This window comes from Candoia aspera, chromosome 3, assembly GCF_035149785.1.
Source record: "Candoia aspera isolate rCanAsp1 chromosome 3, rCanAsp1.hap2, whole genome shotgun sequence".
Taxonomy (NCBI): domain Eukaryota; kingdom Metazoa; phylum Chordata; class Lepidosauria; order Squamata; family Boidae; genus Candoia; species Candoia aspera.
In genome coordinates this window covers 134333947-134353413 of record NC_086155.1, presented here as the reverse complement: position 1 = coordinate 134353413, position 19467 = coordinate 134333947, and the positions used below count along the sequence as shown (strand labels likewise).

General features: G+C 41.5%; 1 protein-coding gene across 2 annotated transcripts in view; it reads left to right on the top strand.

Moving 5' to 3' along the window:
* The first annotated feature begins 2339 nt into the window (after positions 1 to 2339).
* The window catches only part of RNF152 (ring finger protein 152), a 44749-nt gene continuing 27621 nt past the window's right edge, over positions 2340 to 19467 (top strand). Inside the window, exons 1-2 of one of the 2 annotated variants that reach the window (XM_063298779.1) lie at positions 2340 to 2431; positions 4007 to 4130. The gene's annotated coding sequence lies outside the window, so the exon portion shown is untranslated. Of the gene's footprint in view, positions 2443 to 4006; positions 4131 to 19467 lie in introns of both variants that reach the window. The other variant, XM_063298778.1, reaches the window with a different exon arrangement.

Here is a 19467-nt window from a genome sequence, read left to right as displayed (position 1 = left end):
TTGTCAAGATGAGATTCTGAGATTCTGAATCCCTAAAGAAATACCCAAGCTTTAGATTAAATTAATTCTTCAGTCTTTCAGCTAATGAAAATCTACAGAGGAAAAGCAGCATGACACTATCCTTGCTACTCTCAGTATTTCTGACATACAAAGGTGGGGCTGGTGCTGAGATAATCAGAGCACACTATCCATGAAGAAGAGAGTATAGCAAGAGACTTGTGGGGTTGGGGGAAGAGGCGCTCCCCAAGACAACTTAATCAGGAGTTTATGTAGTGGCCATCGACTGCTGTTTATGTAAGTGTGTGAAGGGTTATAAAGGTACCTGGGGGAGTTAGCCCTGAGGGTCTTCACACCCTGTCACTTATGAACCCAGCACACCCTCCCTGGTCCGTGCTAATCTTGGGGATTAAAAGGTTGCCTATTCCTATCCTTATGAAGAAAATGGCAAATATAGCCCAAGGTTATGTTTTATATGACGGCCTGGAAACTCTTCTGTACGGCAACACGGGGGCTATAAACTTAAGGGCAATTTATCACGTGGATTAGACAAGAAAACCAATCAGATATGCTCAGAGTGAACTATGATAAATGATTCAGACAGGCTCTGTTGAAGACGCTGCAAGCATGAATTACATCAGTATGGAATGATGCAAGCAATACCCCTTGTGTCAAATGAATCGTATCTCATATTGTTTTCTGAAATGGGTTTATTTTAACAAATTTATTTCCATGGCATGGGTAATATCAAGGCACCTATGCAACTGTTTCAAACCCTGTACCTTTTTTTCTTAATTCCCAGTCTGTGTCAGTATCTGTTTCCTCTTTAATGTGTTACGTTGATGCAACTGTTAACTTTCCAGATGTTCTACTTTTTTCTCATCCATGTAATCAAATCCAGGATAAACTCACTGTGGTCTTATGTTCCCCTACTATGTCTGCTTGGTCTCTCTCCCTCTGAACCGGACTATATACATAGAATAAATCCCACTGAAGATAGTGGGCCTTACTTCCCACACAGATGTGCATAGCATTACTTTCTTTTGCTAGCATCAGAAGTGATTGCATGTTTAACAATCACAATTATTATTTTTAATACAGTTGTGCAGTCTGATACTTTGAATCAGCAATGAAGTTATCTGAAACAGCTAAATAATAGATGTATTTTTCTGGATATTAAGCATCATGCTTTGCTTAATTTAAGGCCAAGATATAACAGAGGAGGTTTTCATTTATAATGTTTCAAATTAAATGATGTGCCAATTACTAAGAATTTCGAGGCTGCTGGAATGGTTCTGATAGGACCAAGGAGATCCTTTATATACTGTAATGCTGTGAAGCTACCTGAAATTCAAAAGGAAGCAGCTTCTTTAGAATGGCGATAATGAAGATCAATGGCTTTTGTTGCATTTTTTGTTGTAAATAGAGCTAATTAGGGATTAAAAGGTGAACAGCAAGAAATCAGTTCAAGCCTGGAACCAGCTGGAAATCAGAAGTCTGTGACTTTCAGAGGAGAACTCTGTGAAGGGTGAGCAAGGACGCTGGCACTACAATGAACAGAGAGAGGCAGTTTCCTGCTGCCTGTTTGCAGCTCAGCCAACATGGAAAAATACTGATAGATACACGGTAGACAAGCCCAGTAGTATCTTTATTTTTCGTGTTCCAGCGCTGAATGCAGCTTTACACTCCACTTCTGCAGTAAAAGAAACATCACCTGTTGAATTTCTGACTGTCAGCCGAGCAGTAAAAGGACAGAAAAAGAAACTGCAAGCCATCCTAAGTATTTGGGAGATGGAATTCAATTGAATCACGACATTATTTCTCGTGGATCTCACAGGGTCTGCTCTTAACCCTGGATTGAATCTAATGTATTCCTTGGAAAAATACAGTTTTTTTTAGTCAGCAGAGCCTGTTTTTTTCCTCTATCAGTCTCTCTCCTCCCACCCCTACCTGTGCGCGCGCGCACCGAGAACAACCCAGAATAACCCACGTATCTCAAGAAGTGGACTCTAGCCACGAAGGCGTCCGCTAGCATATATCTGGTCGTCTGAAGCTGACACCTCCCGAGACGCTTTGAGCTTTCCGCCTGCCTCGCTCAGTTAACACTGTCATTTACTGCCGCGACCATTTACACGTCGTCGGCCTCGCTTTTGCAACACATGGAGCACAGAAGCGCAAAGGCGCTTTGGCGGGGAGGAGAGGGAAGGTATGGTGAGAGGCGCAAAAATACAAAGCCCCTCTTCCCAAGGGGGCGGGACTGGAGGCCGGGGGTGGAGCTTTTCAGCCACGCCTCCCGTGGCTTGTCTAACATTTCAAGCTCTTTCTCTTCCCCCGCCCGCCTACCCGCCACCCACCGCTTCGTCTTCAATTAGCCGCCAACGGTGGAACAGGGGAGGCGCGTAGGCTGCGGGCTACGAGGATGGGGAAGAGCAATGTAAGCAAAATGTGCGGGTCTATTTATTTTTCTTAAATTAAAAAAAAAGTACAAGCCGCTTCTCCCTTCGAGCTGAATAGCAGGGGGCACCCACTCTATGTGGGGCGCGAGGGAAATTACCTGGGATGGAATAAGCCTGTGCGTTTGTGTGTTTTCACATAGACCGACGCACGCGGATAGGCGTCTGTCTGCGCACAGGCGCTGAATCTGTTTGTGTAATATACTGTATGTACTCGGACAGGAGTGTGGCGTGTTTAACTCTCTCTGCGCCCCCGTTTAACTAGTTCGTCTCTGCATTCAAACTGTTGCATGCGCTTCAAGGAAGCGGTCTGGAAGGTTTTAAGTTCAAAGGAGTCACTTTTGATAGAGAATGCCCTGGAGGATTTGTAAGATTTTGTGTGGGGGAATCCTCCTCCTCCTCCTCCTCCTCCTCCTCCATCATCATCATCATCATCATCATCATCATCATCATCATCAAATACTAAGATTTTTTAGCAGGGGGGAGAGAAACCCAACCGGATTTGTATAGCTCAGCTTTTTAATGTTTCATGGGCTGGAGAGGAGGGAAAAAAGAGCTAAACTGCAGCCAATTAAATAAAGGAATGCTTAAAAGGCTTGCATGGAGTTCATAAACTAGGATGGGCAGGAGGGTTTGAATACTACAAGCGCCTATACTTGGGTATGTCAGAGAGAAGGGACTTGGTGTTATATTTCTGCGTAAGCCTTGGTTGCAGCCAGGAGCTGTGAAAAGATAACCTTTCCCTTCACTTAGTCTCTAGCAGCGGGAAAGATACTAAGCATCTGTCCCCCTTTTGAGAAACCTTTGAAAGGAAAGCAAGCAGGCTGCCTATAAAGGACCCAGCTGCAGCTTTGGGGGGATGGGGAGGTTGCCTGTTTCTCCTTTCTGTCTCCAGCCAGAATTTCTGCCCTCACCACCGCTTTCTTCTTCTTCTGGAGGAGGCGGGGATAGGAAGAGAAGAGACAGATGTTTAGGTCTTTTCTTTTGGCCGATCCTGCTTGACTGGCTGAAGTGATCGCTGCAAGGGCAAGGCAAAAGAATAGGAGCCTGGGGTAGCTGAGCATTGCGGGTCAACCCAAAAGAGGAGTGTTGTGTGCTTGTCCCTTACGCTTGGGATGGGGCTTTTGTTTCAGAAACCTCACACCGTGTTTGCATTTTTCTTAAAAAGAGAAAACAGCAGTTAGGTTGCTAGGGAGTAGAGAGAGGTGTTCATGGAAGAACATCTGATTATGCAAGTTGGCCCCTGAGTATGCATATATAGGCTGCATGTAGACAAGCAACTGTATTCTGGCCACATCCACTCTAATGTAAGAGCCATAGTGTGCCTGTTTCTGTGGCTGCTGGTGAGGAGATTGCTGAAGGGGAAGCTGTTTCCTGAAGGAGCTTGCATGCTCTTTTAAACTGAGGTGTTGGTGATGAAGTCAAAGAATAGTCCCTGTCCCTGTGCCCCTCCATCTCCCAAATATGGGCATATCCTGGCTGAAAAGGCCACTTTGATTGCCTAATTTGCTGGTTGCTGCTGCTGTCTAACCCTGGCTTCCTGTAACACACTGCAGGCAGAACAAAGCTCTGTCACAACTGGGCTTCATGCTTGTCACCTCCTGCCTGCAAGCCGCTGAATGTTTCCTGCTCGTTATCATCGGCCAGAAAGGGATGGATGAGACACAATGAGAGATTCAGGTAACACCACCAAAAATATATTTGATATCTGTTGCTGTGTTAATGCTGCTGTTGCTGGAGCATTGTCTGTGCATGGCCACCTTGTTGAACTCCCTTTTCTATCTGTGGATGCATCACCGCTGTTTTTTTAAGTGGTGCTGAGCCCTGGAGTTTATTAACAGAAACATACAAACAGAAATGAAACTGAGGTAGAAACTAGTTGGTTGTTCTTTTAAAATCCTTGCTGAAGGAGGTAGATGTTCAACAATTTGAAGGACAATTTGGATTGCTATAATTTTTAAAGACCATATTGTTTTTGTGACAATAACTAAGAAAAAGCATCTCTTGTATCATGATTCATCTGTTTATGACAACCAATTTTGGTTGGTTAATGCTTGGGGAAAAAGACTGTTTTTTTTAAAAAAAAAACAGTTATTAGGAAGACAAGTAGGGTTAAAAATGTAAACTGTTCACAAAAGCTGCAATATTTTGGTTGAATATGCAACTCAGTGACTTTAGAAGCTATTCAGCATTTGGAAAATGTTTGAAAACTGGTAAAAGATCTGAATGCAGTAGTTGACAGTTGCTGAGCTTGTGGAGGTGAGGAACATAAGGGGTGTGTTTGTTTAATTTGTGGCAGAGGATGGATGGATACACATACACACACACACACACACACGCAAACAAAATAAGTGACTCTATGGAATTTGCATTTTTTTCAAGTGTCTCCACTATGTGCAAGTCGTCTTTTTTAACCTTTAAACTCATGCTGAGGTAATAGGCCTGCCTGAAGAAGCTAGAGAGAATGAAAGAAGTGTACTGCTTTGAGGGATTATGACCGAATCTTCTCTCACTGATTTCCTTTAAGCACTGAGCTTGTCATTGAGGATATGAATACAGTGACTTTGTTTTGGTTTCCTTAATTATTGTTGTGCAGTGAGAACCTTTCTAGGAAGAGAATGTTTTACAACTCGTTTATAAGGCTGTTATTCTTAACTCTCTCTAGGACCTGGATTTACATGAAACAAAAGAGCAACAACAAAAAAAAAGGGGGGGGGGTTCCCTTTCCTATCTTGTGCCTTCATTTGCAATAAAATTTTTAAAAACTCAGGGGATTGCTCAGCTAAGTGGATAATTTGTAACAGCTGCTGCTTTTCCAAGGTGACATTTCTACAGCTGTCAAGGAAAGGGAAAGAGAAAACTTTGGGTACAATCTGCCAAGCATTGCTCCTACCCAGCTAGCATTAAAATACACAGGGCTCACATAAGAATTCCTCTTGGTTCATGGGAAAATGGCTTAAAATGGGAATATATTTGGGTAATGCTGGGAGAAAATTATAGAGAGAATTTGCTATGTACTCTCAAAAACAGTGTGAGACATTAGCGCAAGAGCCCCATATTTAGAATTTAGAGAAAATTCACTTGTTCATGTTAACATACTTAGAATGTTGTGAATGTCTGCAAATAATTTTTTTTTAAAATGTACCAACAAATGTCAATTGTCAATCTAGATTTGTTGTATCTGTGTTTCCAGACACTCCTTTATTTGGAGGTTGTCCACAGTACGCTTTCATGTAATGTATAAGCGGTTTGCTGATTCTGATAAAGTTAATACCTAGTCTGTATTTTACCTTTAAGTCTTGTGTGGTTCTTCCATTTCAAGTTAATAAAATGAACTTTAATAGGATTAAAGGGTATCAAGACAAATAATGCAGCAAACTCACTAAAGCTGATACAGATTAGGTTCTCGTCAATGCTTGGAAGAAAGAACACTCAGGAACTTTTTGCAGGAGTTTCCTGGGAGAAAGACTGATATATATGTTCAATATTTAGTAAGGACATCTTGTAATATGTTAAAACTACAACATTTTGCACATAATGCTAAACCATGACTTAGTTTTATGTGGGTATCCTTGTTACTCTTTTCCCTCTCCTTCTGTGGTGTGGCCCGAAAGCAATTAAGATGTGTAACTCGAAACTACATATAAGTTATTTAAAATGAAAAAAGGACCTCACTAAATTACAGTTTGTGAAAACAAGCCAACTTAAACTGTAATTTATTGTTTGTTTAGATGCAGATATTATGACAGACTGCATTAGTCTAAAGAGAACAAACAGGCTATATGTTCATTAGAAAATCTGTGGTGTGACCATACTTGGAATACTGAATTGACTTCTGAAATTGCTCCATTTCAGAAAAAGATATAGAGCAGGAACAGATTCAGAAAATAATAGTCAAAATAATAAACTTCCCTGAGAGGAAAGGTTTCCGCATATCACATTCATTATCTGAAAAAGTGTGCGTCTGGATTCCAGCTGCTGGAGGACAGAAGTGGGTAGAGCTAATCCATTCATGTCCTGCTTGTGGATATAAGCGTCTTGTTGGCCACTGGGCAAGCAGAATGCTCTAATGCTTTTTAAACTTGGTAGAGTTTTTAAACTTGGTAGAGACAAACTGTGTTTCTATTGACTGTATTCCTTCAGGCACAATCTGTTGAAAGGGACCATGGCTGATGGGGCCAGAGTCAAAGCTGAGTAAAGATGCTCTCTTATTCTCCCCCCCCTTCTCTCCCTCCCTCTCTCCTGCAGGCTTGCTTGATTCAGTGGGTCAGAAGTCTCAACTGATCTCTTCTGTAAGAATTTGAAATTTAGCTGAATGCCATATTAAATTAGGTAAAGACCTCAGGTTGCCTGCTCCTATTTTAAACTCCTGCCATTTTCTCCATGGTTTTGCCCCAGAGGGAGCGATAGTTGCTTAGGCTGAGTTTAAATTCTTACCCCTTTTGAACTTCATGCACAATTAAGTCAATTTTCCAACCCTTTGGTGACAACAAGATTTGGACTAGCTAACTTATAGGCCTTGGGACAAGTTTGGCTTGCAAGCAATTTTATTTGGCCTAAAGAGCACTGCTAAACTGCAATTATGATGTGAGGGGAAAACTTACTGTGATTTCACTTATCAGGAAAAAGAAAAAGAAGAAAACACTTTCACATTTTAAGCAATAGGGAAATTGCATACTTTGGAGTTATATGTAATACAAGTTATACTTTTGTCCCATAACTGTGAGGGTCTTAAGCTAGATGGCATGAGCTGGACAACGTGGAAGGGATAGGAGGGCAGTGAGGTATCAAGGTCATCTTCTATAATAAAATGTGTCCCTAGCCCATGGTCTTTATAACAGAGCAGTCTCTAAGAATACAGTAGTAATAATCCTGTAGCAATGTTCTTTGTGGGTGACACCAACTTGAATGGATAATGCTCCATCAGAGAGGTTTTTGGAAGTGTAGGGCCAAAGCTGCTGTTGAGCAGAATGAGGCTTCTGCCTTAGGACAGCAACAATTAATTTCTGAGCCCCCTAACAGTACTCATTGTTGGAAGAGCCATATGTTCTATTCTGCACGCCCTTAAGATAGCTTGATGCTCTCAAGTACAGTGGAAGACACTGTAGAGTAAAGGTAAAGGTTTCCCTTGACATTAAGTCCAGTCGTGTCCGACTCTAGGGGGCGGTGCTCATCTCCGTTTCAAAGCCGAAGAGCCGGTGTTTGTCCGTAGACACTTCTGTGGTCATGTGGCCGGCATGACTACACGGAACGCCGTTACCTGCCCGCCGAAGCGGTACCTATTAATCTACTCACATTTGCATGTTTTCGAACTGCTAGGTTGGCAGGAGGGAAGACACTGTACTGTTCTGAGAATTGAACAAAAATCAATGGCAAGTCTCATTTGCTTCTGTATGTGGAGTGTATGCATGTGTACATGCTTGCCATCATTTTCATTCTCTCAGGAAGCAAAATGTCCTGGGTCAGCCTGTGTGTGTGTGTGTGTGTATTATGACTCTTTAGACTGTATTTAGAAGACCTATCCACACATTCCCCCAATAATGCCTGAAAATGCCCCACTTACCATTCTTTAAGGACATATTGTCTTGATTCTGCATTCAACTCATCCTCCTTTTATATTCATCCATATCTAAGACCACCTAACTTCATATTCAGCTGCTCTGATGTTAAAGTGGTGTCTTCAATCTTCTCTTGACACAAGCCTTGCTGTATGCATGATTTGTGGTGCTTTAATGGTAGCTGGGAGACCCAAGAGGCAGCAGCCAGGATCCGCTGGCTGCTTTCAACTGCTGTGGCCATGTCCATCCCCTCCAGTTGCTGGTGACTTCCCTCCATGGTCATTTTGGCTTAGAGAGGAGTAGTGATCAGACATGGGGCATCTGTTCTGAAGTGCTGTCCAAGCATTATGTGATGTTGTTATTTATACAGGTAAATAAGTGCCCCAATTGTCAGGTAACCATTTGTATGGTTGAGAACCATTGGCTGAAGTATGAAAATCTACCTGCTAATGCCTGTCATACATGGGCAACTGTTTTTAGAAAGCAAGCTCAAGAGAGTGTCCCAGAGCAAGGGAAAGAAAAAAGGATGAGTGAGGGAGAGAAAGGCAAGTGAAAGGCAGCCAAGCAAAAGTGATAGAGCAAGTGTGCAAGAGAGAGAGGGCGAGAATAATGGGACAAGAATGATGGAAAATAGAGTATGAGTGTGTGATAGGTAATGGACTGGGCAGTAGAGCAAGTGACATCAGTGAGTCAGATGATGGGCTAAGAGCAATAGATCAGGCAATAGAGCAAGAATGGGTGGGTGGGTGAAATATGAGCGAGTGAGAGGGCAAGAGAGCAAGAGAGAAAGGATAAGTGACAACACAAGCAAGAGAGTGAGTGAAATTATTTAGGGGCTGCAGTACCTGATCCCTGGAGAATCTCTCATTCATCCCAGAAGAGAGGTGAAAAATGTCTACCTACTCCATGGATCTGGGTTTGTCAGATAGGTAAACCCACCAGTCAAAACATACCTCTCACCAGCCCCAACCCCACTCCTCATAGGGAGTGCAATTAGTGCTGGCTTTCCCACCAGCAGGAAAGCCATCAATTGTTTTCTTTAACTTGTCCCACCACCATACAGTACTTTTATAATGCCTCATGGACTGGATGAAAGCACGTTAAATATGCCTAGAGCCTGACAAGTTCTTATGGAACTTGTTCTCTGTGTTCTTCATTTTAAGGGCTATGTTGCTTCTTTTTCAGTTAGAATTCAGACCCAATCAGGAGATGGAAACAGCTTTGTTTCTGGTGGATGACATAGATGTAGAGAGTGTGTTCCTCCTGATCTGATTAAACCCCTTAGCAGCATTTGATATCATTTTCCATAGTATTTTTCTGGATGGCCACCATTCTGTGGTGGTTTTGTTCCCACCTAAGCAGTTGATCTAGTTGGTGGTTGGAGGGGTGTGTGTGATTGAGCTCTTGGGAGCTCCATTGTGGTGTTCCCCAGAGCTTGGTACCTTTCCCCCCGTTATTTAACATGTACATGGAATTGCTGGGGGAGATCATTCATCTGTTTGGGATGAGGTGTCATCCATATATGGATGACTCCTAGTTATATATCGCCACCTGGACCAGACCAGAGATGCTGTGGAAGTTCTGAATCAGTGCATAGAGCAGTATTTCTCAACCTTGGCAGCTTTTCCATGTGTGGTCTTCAACTCCCAGAATTCCCCAGCCAGCATGCTGGCTGGGGAATTCTGGGAGTTGAAGTCCACACATGGGAAAGCTGCCAAGGTTGAGAAACACTGGCATAGAGGCTGTAAGAATTAATCCTTTCAAGATGGGGTTGCTATTTGTCAGTAAACATCTGAGCAGTGTATTAACATTGGTCCCAGGAGTTACAATTAACCCTTCTCAGTTTTTAGAAGCAAGTTAAATCAGCTCTTATTTTAGTTCGGGTGGCCATCACAGGTAGCTTATTATTTCTATTGACATTTTCAGTTTATACTATGTTGTAATTGTGGTCCACTGCCCAGAATCCTTACAGATTGAGGCATCTTATAAATTGAAAAAAAAAATAGTCTACAACAAGAGAAAAGGCCTTCTCAGTGGCTGCACCAGCATTCTAGAACTTTGCCCTGTTCACCATGAACATATCTAACTATACCTAGCTTTCATTCACTGACTTATATTTATTCTGTTGGGAATTTGCCTGTTAAGCATCTGTTGTTTTATGTAATGATTAAGGGTTTACCAGCATCTTTGTCTGTATTTTAGAAGATTGTGATTTTAAATAATTAAGATCACCAGCCCCAAGTGCACTGAGCTTTGTGCTTTGGTATTTCTACGATGACACACTAGTATTGTTCCAGCAATTTCTCAGCCTGTCCCCAGTTAAGAGGGGCATGATACTCTAGCTGCCGAAATAAAGTGATGTGCTTGCAAGGTATTGAGGCTTATAGCAACTTGGAAGATTTCCAGGGTCCAATTTTGGCCAATTTTGTCACAACACCTATGACTGCTTGTGCTCTAAAACCTACCACACTTCATTTAGCCATTGCTATGGAGTTGAATTAGTTTAGTTTCTGTGTGAAAGGCTACCTCAGGCTATTTCAATTACTGGAAAGCTAGATGTGAGCTTGGAGCTTTTTGTTTGTCTGTTAGTTTAGCGCAGTTGCATCTCTTCAGAGTACAAAAAGCCTCCAGTCTGAGATCCGTTTTGTTCCAGCACTGGAATTGCTGCATTGATGTCAATTTTCTGGGAATATTATTGGGTGTGGGGGACTTTGTTTACTCTGACAATCTATGCTCACGGGTTACAATATAAAGCAGAATGCCCACACCTTTTTGATAAAAGCCTCTGGATTATGTAAAAGTGATTTTAAGAGATGAATGATGTTGTCCAGGTATTAGCTGCTATGGCTCTGCTGCAGAACTGCTTTCTTTCAAATAATCTCTCTTGATGTCGAGCTGGGCACATAATGCACTAATTTTCTGGAGTGACAACTATCCCCAGGACTGCAGTCAGGATGACACTGTATATAGCGCTAATAAGTGTGGAGGACTGAACAAGTTGGAACTGGGCAGGATTTCACAACAGTCAACGTCTGTTTAGGAATTTTGAGGAGTTGTCTGATTGGCATACTTCTAGAGTGCAGATACAGCCCCAGTGGCCTGATGCAGCAACCGGCAGGCACAGAGGTGAGAAGGAAAGAACGAGGAAGCTGTGAAAAAGTGGGGAGTTTATTCCTTAGGAGCAGAAAGAAATCAGAGAAATAAAGAGGAGGTTTGGGGAACAGCCTCTGTGCAAACCCAACGTGTGAGTCCTTAGTCTTTGATGAGCGTTGTTGCAAGCCATTCCTATATGGGTCAAGGGAGCAGTTGCTGCTGCCCCCTGATGTCTAGGAAGAAAGGGATAAAATTACAATAATGATAAAAAAGCAATTGCTATATGACATTTTTGTTGCATGCTTGGTCCGTTTGAGGACTCCAAACCTGCTAGTTGTGCAGATTTTTAAAGCAAATCAATTTCAATCATATCTTTGGAACAGTTTCTGTGCCCAATTACTGTACATAGGTTTGCATTAGGCTGCAAAATTGCAATGGAGTGAAATGCTGCTTTTGCTGCGTTAAGAGTCATTGGAGCTAATGCTTGATTTAGGGCAGCCTGAGGTCTTAGCATCCCTCGAGAAAAAGCTTGAGTCCCCTGGGTTCTCATGGCATTGTGTGTCTGAGCTGCTTTCTTTCTGGCTTGGCTATAGCACAAGCTAAACTAGAAAACAGCAATTTGATACTGAAGCTTTGCAGAGCTTTTGGGAGATCTGTTTTCCGACTGGCAGGAATTCTTGTCTCAGCTCGCCTTCGGGCTTTTGGGCTCCAGCCAAGTTTCATGCTGTTCACAGGTCCTTAAAGGGGAAAGGTGGCACAACAGCTCATAACTATTGCCCAGTGTTTGTGGAATATGACCAAGCAAAGTCTGCAGAATCCACCTTCAAATGCATGATGGATTGAACTTGGCTGCTTTGACTGTTTGCAGTTGCCCAGTATTCTAGACTAAGTAGTTGGACAATAACAAGAATCCTGTCTGTTTCTTCCTTCTTTTCTGTAGGGAGCAAAGCCTTGTGGAGAAGCCTTGGAGAGTTGGTTGGTTGGTGTGGTTTTTTGCTGCTGGACCACCTCGTTCACTCTGCTGGTTTTCTTAGCTGAATGCAACAGTCAGAAAAAATACATGGTTGCAAAATTATTGGCATGCTGTCCTATCATGTAGGATAACATTTTGTGGTGCAACAGAGGAATGATTTGGTATTTTTGTAGCTACCTCTTTACAGCAACTGCTCAGTTTATTATTTTTTTTGCAAACAACCAAGCAGGTTTGTACAATATATACAGAAAACATGGATGAGGAAGGGGATGTTCACAATTGACCTTTTTTGAATTAAGTGGAGGATGAGGGAATTTTTGTTCTTCTGGTGCCTGCAGCAGTTCAGGAGGCAAAAAGACTGAGTGAGATAGCAGAGATTGGCTCATGATAATTCTACATCCTCAAGGTTTTGAGACTGGCAAACCTGAGGACAATGAAATCTAATCTGTGAATGACTGGGGCACAGAAACTGTGGGTGTGCTCTTAGTTTTGCATTCTATGCATATTTCTTGACCAAGTTTGCATTAAAGTCAGTTTTAATCTATTTTTACAGTAATGTTATTTTAAGGACAAAGGACATTTTTTTAGTTTAAAATTCTTGGATTTTTTTCTGTCATGGTTCAGATTTCTGACCAGTTGATGCAACCTGGAATACAAGCAAAGATTTTGAATTTTCTATGACAGGAATGCCCTTTTGTCAAATGTTTAGGTTGTTATTAGTGTTAATGATTTGTTCTGCAGCTTCTGCACACACCCAGGACTCCATTTCTAGGAAGAACTCTATGAATGTTGATTCATTTTGGGAGGTTTAAGTTCTGTCAGAAACGTACATTTTAAGGTAAAAATTCAAAGTGCTTCAATGAAGTGGAAACATGCTAGAGACAACTCAGTGGGAAATGTTTTCATTTATTTTTGATCACAGTTTTTACAGTAAGTTCTCTTTACTGCAAGTAAAGAGTAAATAATTTTCTTTATTTCCAATATTTGGAGGAGCATGCCCTTTGTTTATCTCTGAAGAGGCACATTGAACAAGAGGGATGTACCAGCAGGTGTGTGAGGGTGTAGATAAAACAACCTAGTGAAGACTAAGAACATGGATAGGTGATGAATGTTGACTAGGAGAATGGAAAACTAGTTTGGAAAGAGGAGAAAATGGAAGTGGGCTTTGAGAAGGAGGGTGTTACCAGATGGTGAGCAATTAGTAGCATGCTTATAGAGATTAAGAAGGGAAGTTCTTTTAAATTAAATAATTGTTCTTTTTTCAGCTGGTTGGGGTGATTCTGATGTAAGTATGGGAAGGCAGAAAAAATGTTTTGTATGATAGTCACTTTTTAGGGGGTGGGCTAATTTTTGCAAGATTTCTGAATCTGTTGCATGGTTAAGGAACCCACAGACAGGACTGCAACTGGGGGGGGGGCAAGCGGGGCATGTGCCCCAGGTGCCGCACTGGGGGGGCGCCAAAATGGGAGTGGAATCCATGTTTGCCCTAGGTGACACAGACCCTAGTTGCGGTCCTGACCACAGAGGACTGGGAGATACTTTGGAGCACAACAACTGAGTTTTAAAATCTGTTTTTGGTGACAACAATGTTGTTATTCTTTCTTAGAAAATATGCACTGGCTAGGTTAATACATTGAGCTAAACTGTGATTTGCTCTAAGCATTATTTGCTGTGTAAGACACCATGACTACTTTCACTCACCTTTAAACCTAGTTACCAGGTTCACAAAACATGGTAGGCCAAGCACAGAGATGGAAGTGGGAAGTAATAGTTCAATAGTATCTGGAAGGATGCAGATTTCCCATATCTCTAGTCAATGAAAGGTAAAATAATATCTAACGGAGGAATAACACTGCTTTGGAATCATGTCAGTGCCCATTTTGCTCCAGCATTTTGCTTATCACAGTGCCCAACAAATTGCCTCTGGAATGCTCACAAGCAGGAGATGGAGACATACTCCTCCCTCCCCATTGTTGCTTTGTAACTGGTATTTGGAGGCATGTTACCCCCACTCTGGAAGTAACATTGATTCTTCAGTGTTAATAGCCCTTGATAGACTTGTCCTACATGAATGTATTCAACCCTCTTTTAAAGCCATTCAAGTTGGAGGGGATCACCATGTCTTGTGGCAATAAATGCCACAGGTTAATTATGCACTGGATACAAAGGGTTTCTTTTTCTGTTTTATATCTTCCAGTCAGAAGATTTGACTTCTGATTCTGCCTACTTTCTCCATGACATGCATAATTTTACACACCTTGATCATCTTTCCCCTTAGCAGCCCTCCTCTCAAGCTGAACAGGCTCACATATTGTAGACTTTTTTTGGGGGGTAACAAAGGTATTAAATCTCTTTAACCATTTGTGAGCTCTTCTTTACGCTTTCCAGCTCTTCTAGGTATAGAGAGTCCAAATAGTTCTCATTTTTTGAAGTTAAAATGTGGGGTGGCCAGGAATTTGATCACAGTGGTTATTAACCACTATATTCTATAAAGTTGGTTTGTTTATTATACACAACGTGTATTTCTAATGAATAATCCAGTGGGTAACTTGAACAGAATTCTGGGCAGTAATGGCCTTGTATTGTGTTACTGAGGATTGGAAAGTATCTCCAGTGCAACTTGTGAGTTTTTTATCCGTTCAGTAACCTTGTTAATTTTTTAAATATGCATAAACAGATGCAGATTTACAACCTTTATTGTTCACTTTTGGAGCTAAAAGTACCATTCATTCATGCACCTATGCATAACTACTATCTCAAAGGCTAGTTGGCCAGGTTATGTTTGGAAGACCCTCCATGCATGGTATCTTGTTCTGTGTGATGGATTACAGTTTCCATACATTTGTATACATACCAACCAAAGTTTGGCCTGTCCCGTCTTCACAGTCTTTCTCACACCTCCTGGTGCTGTTCCATAGATAACTGTTGTCTCATTCTGTTCATATGGGAGTTATCTGATGTTTGGGGAACCATCTTTTGTTGTGAAAAACTGTGACTTTCCATATTTTGTTGTGCCTCCTTTGAAGTTATCCACATGCTGTGTAAGCTCACATTTTCCTGATTAAAATCCTGCCTTTTTTGTCTGTATAGAGTCTCACCTTCTCCATCTTTCACTGATACCCATTCACACAATTACATGGCACACAATTACATGGTGCGGTTGACATAGTTTGAACACATGCAAACAGCATCTCAAAAATGTCACATACAGTACAATTCAGTCGGTATCCAAGTGCCTCAGTGGCTTCACCTCCTACCCCTAAGAACTAAAAACTGATTGATTTCAGCTAGGGTAGTGGGGACAGCACAGTTAGCATAAATCCGTCACCACGGGATGAAGTATCATCAATATGCTGATGACACCCAGTTATATATCTTCATCCTGGGTGAAGTAAGTGATGTGGTCTCCACCTTCTCCAAGTGCCTGGGGGCTGTAGGGATCTGGATGGGGAACAACAGGCTTCAACTGAACCCTGGCAAGATGGAGTGGCTGTGGATTGATGGCCCCTCAGTTCCCAGGAAGTTGTCATCTTTGGTTCTGGATGGGGTGGCACTGCCCCATTCGGAACCAGTGCGGAACCTGGGGGTCCTCCTGGACTCACGACTCCTGCTTGAAGAGAAGGTGGAAGTCACGGCTAGGAGGGCCTTTGCACACCTTCGGGTGGTGCACCAGCTCCGCCCATTCCTGGATTGAGAGGCCCTCCGAACAGTCACTCATGCCCTTGTCATCTCCCACATAGACTATTGCAATGCGCTTTACATGGGGCTACCCTTGAAGAGTATCCGGAAGCTTCAGCTGGTCCAGAATGCGGCAGCTCGGACAGTTATTGGTGCTGTAAAATCAGCCCATGTGACACCACTGTTACGCAAGCTGCATTGGATACCAGTTTGCTTCCAGGTCCAATTCAAGGTGTTGGTTATCACCTTTAAAGCCCTACATGGCATGGGGCCAGGCTACCTGAGGGACCATCTCATCCCCATGACATCGACTGGCCCCACCTGGTCAGGCAGGGAGGGTATGCTACGAACCCCATCAACAAAGGAATTACATCTGGTGAGGTCCAGGAGGCGGCCCTTCTCGGCAGCGGCACCCGCCCTTTGGAATATCATGCCCCCGGAGTTGAGATGGGTTTCCTCGCTCCCGGCCTTCCGGAAGAAACTGAAGACCTGGTTCTGCCACCTTGCATGGGATGGGGTGGGGGGGTAATAGCTCCACCTGGGGGTGGTTGGTGCCATAGCACCCCCTATGGATTGGGATTCCATCTCCTCTTGGATTTTATATTTATATTTATATTTTTAATCTTATTAATTTTTTTAAAGTGTGATTGAAGCTTAGATGTTTTTATTATTGTTTTTATTGTAAACCGCCCAGAGTCCCCCATTGGGGGAGATGGGCGGTAATATAAATTTAATAAATAAATAAATACTCCTATTGACAACTCTCTCAAATCCCTTGGCCCAGCAATTAATTTGCGTTGAAAAGCTGAGACATGTGTAATGAAAATTAGTATAAAGAACTAGCCAGAACCCATAGACATTTTGTAGCTCAAATTTGAAATTTCTTTACTTTATGGAGCTTGGTGCTAATGAGAACCTAATTAAAGCAGCTAATCTGCTTTAACCATGTATACTGTATGTATGTGTATATAGATGTGTGTGTGCACGCGTGTTGTAATGCTTGTAATGTAATCCATAAGTACATGAATCTTGCAGCATTAACTCTTTCTTCCTGCTACAACATGACTCTTTATAGGTCTGAGAGAAGTTTCACTTTGGGTGGAACAGAATGGGAGTTTTGTCTGTTCCCCATTCAACTATCCAAAGTTAAATCAGTCTGTTCAGCAGAAGCTGGTTTGTACCGCTATTTCACTTGCTACAGTTTTCTACATGTTATTTCTAGGGTATACTAGCTAGGACTGAAGGAATTCTGAAAGCCTCTGGATCCCCATCCCTAGCTTAGGGACATCTTGCTGCCTAAATAAATGCTGGTGTCTCTCACCTTCCTTATATAGTCAAAGATTCTTGTGGATCAATCTGGCATGGTCTTTAGCTAATGCTGCAGCTGAACACTGTTGCAGAGCTTATTTTTTGGGTGAAGGAAGCCTGCTTTGCTGAACTTCCTCTTCTGGATGGCTTAACATGCACCGCACCTACTTCCTGTAAGCGCCGCCAGCCAATTCTTCTTGCACTTAAGTCTCGGTACTATTTTATATATTTATTTTAATTCTGAGAAGATCAGGGTAATATAAATGTCTACTTTCTCTCTTTTTTCCCTCAGTATTTCAAGGCAGCGCTACTCTGCTGTTGCACTCTGAGGCAATTATTTGTATGCATTGTGTATAGTGAAGTATTTTACTTTAACTTATTTAAAATAGTATACTTCCAATTCCCTGATCTGCTCTTTCCTGGTGGTGCCTTTCTTTCAAGTTATTTGTATGAGTTCCATAATGACATATTTTTATTGATTCAAATCGGTATATTTATTTATTTATTTTCTATCCCACCTTAATTATTTTTATAAATTATGAGGAGATAATCACCTTTCAAGAAAGATTTTTGTAAAACCTTCTTGGAAGTTCATTTTAAAGAAGAGTTTGAGCTACATAAACAGGCTAGAATAAACAAGAGGCTGTATTTCGCTACAACAGTGTTTCTCAACCTCAGCGGCTGTAAGATGAGTGGGCTTCAATTCCCAAAATTCCTCAGCCAGCATGCTGGCTGGGGAATTCTGGGAGTTGAAATCCACTCACCTTAAGTTGCTGAGGTTGAGAAACCCTGCTCTACAACAACCCTATCTCCACTCCAATGTATAAGTAATGCTTTGTAAATTCCAGAAAACTGGTTATTCTTTTGTTTCTTTTTCATTGGAGTTAATATATAGCATTTCAGTATCTATTGTCTTCTAAATGACTGCTTGTTGGGATAAAAAAATAAAATTCTTTACATAGTATTCCTCCAGAATTTCCATTTTGCAGAAAAATTAAATGGATATTCTTGTTTGTCTCGCCATTTCCAATAACTAATTGAAAAGGAGTAAATAAAAGTAAAGTGCCTCAACAGGCACCAGTGCCTTATCCGGGCTTAGAAGGTAAGTGGAGTCAGGATTGGTTAGTATAGATCGGAGACTTTCAGGGAATGTGAGGCTTGTATGCTTGATTGGGGATTTGAAAATGAAGGCAGTGGCAACTACTGTACTTCTAACCTGGCATCTGGGGAAGGCTAGGTGATGGTTCTCTGGAGATGGGTATAATTGTAGAGTTTGAGGTTCTTTAACTGTATGAATTATCTGCTGACAGCATGCATTTCAACTTCAAATGTTGAGTCTGCTGGGCAAGCTTTTTGTTTCCCAGAGTTTGAACCATTTGGGACTAGGCTGCTACAAAATCTTAATTAATGACTAATTTGCCTCAATCTGGTTGGTTGATCAATGATAAATTAGGTGATTAAATATAAATGTATTTGCATATTGCCAAAATGTATCTGTAGCTGCCTTTCTGAGTGAAGTTGTTAGAATTTACAATGTAATATAAACAAAGGTCACTCTGTAGTGTTACTAGGGGTGTTTTATCACTCTCCATCAGAAACCTTTTTTGGTTTATTTATTTCAGTCTTGACTAAATATATATAGTTACTAAGGAGAAGATGGTTGTGTTATGAGACAACAATAGTTCCTTTATTTTGGCTTATTATGATATGCAGAAAGGGTCAGTGAGTAAACCATAGCTTGCTTTAGATCTCTAAACCACAATTTATATCCCAGATTGTTTTTTGGTTAATAGATTGCAACTATGGTTTAGGATTATGTCTGAATGACTACACATGCTCTATTTGTGGGGTTTGGTTCATTCTTCATTTGTTTTTGTGTCCTACCTAGGCTTTTAACCATTTCACAGAGGCAGGGGCAAGAGCAGCTAAAAAAGCAAGAAAACAAATCAGGAATTGTCCCAAAAAATCCACAATTACATTGCATATCTATAAGTCTGGTTTTTGGTTTATTCAGTGAACTATGATTAAAATATTCTATTTCTCAGCATGATGTGTGAACACAACCAGTTGAATTCAGTTGCTTATTTCTGGGTAAACAAGTTTAAGATTTTGCCTTAAAAATATAGTCCCAAGTGAATTTATTTAATATCAAGATTTGTACGTATTTACCCTCACCAAATTAGGAGCACGATTTGTAAAAACGTACTACTGTTATACGACTTTCTTAAAGCACAGTTTATGTAGTAGTGAAATTTTGGAATTTGTGGTTTTGTTCAGGTAAAATAGTGATTTGGAAAAGGTGACAGGAGGATCAAATTGCAGTCTGGATTTGAATTTTTCTGGAATCAGCTATTGATGGTCACATTTACATATAATATGCATTGGGTTGATATACCATATTCATATC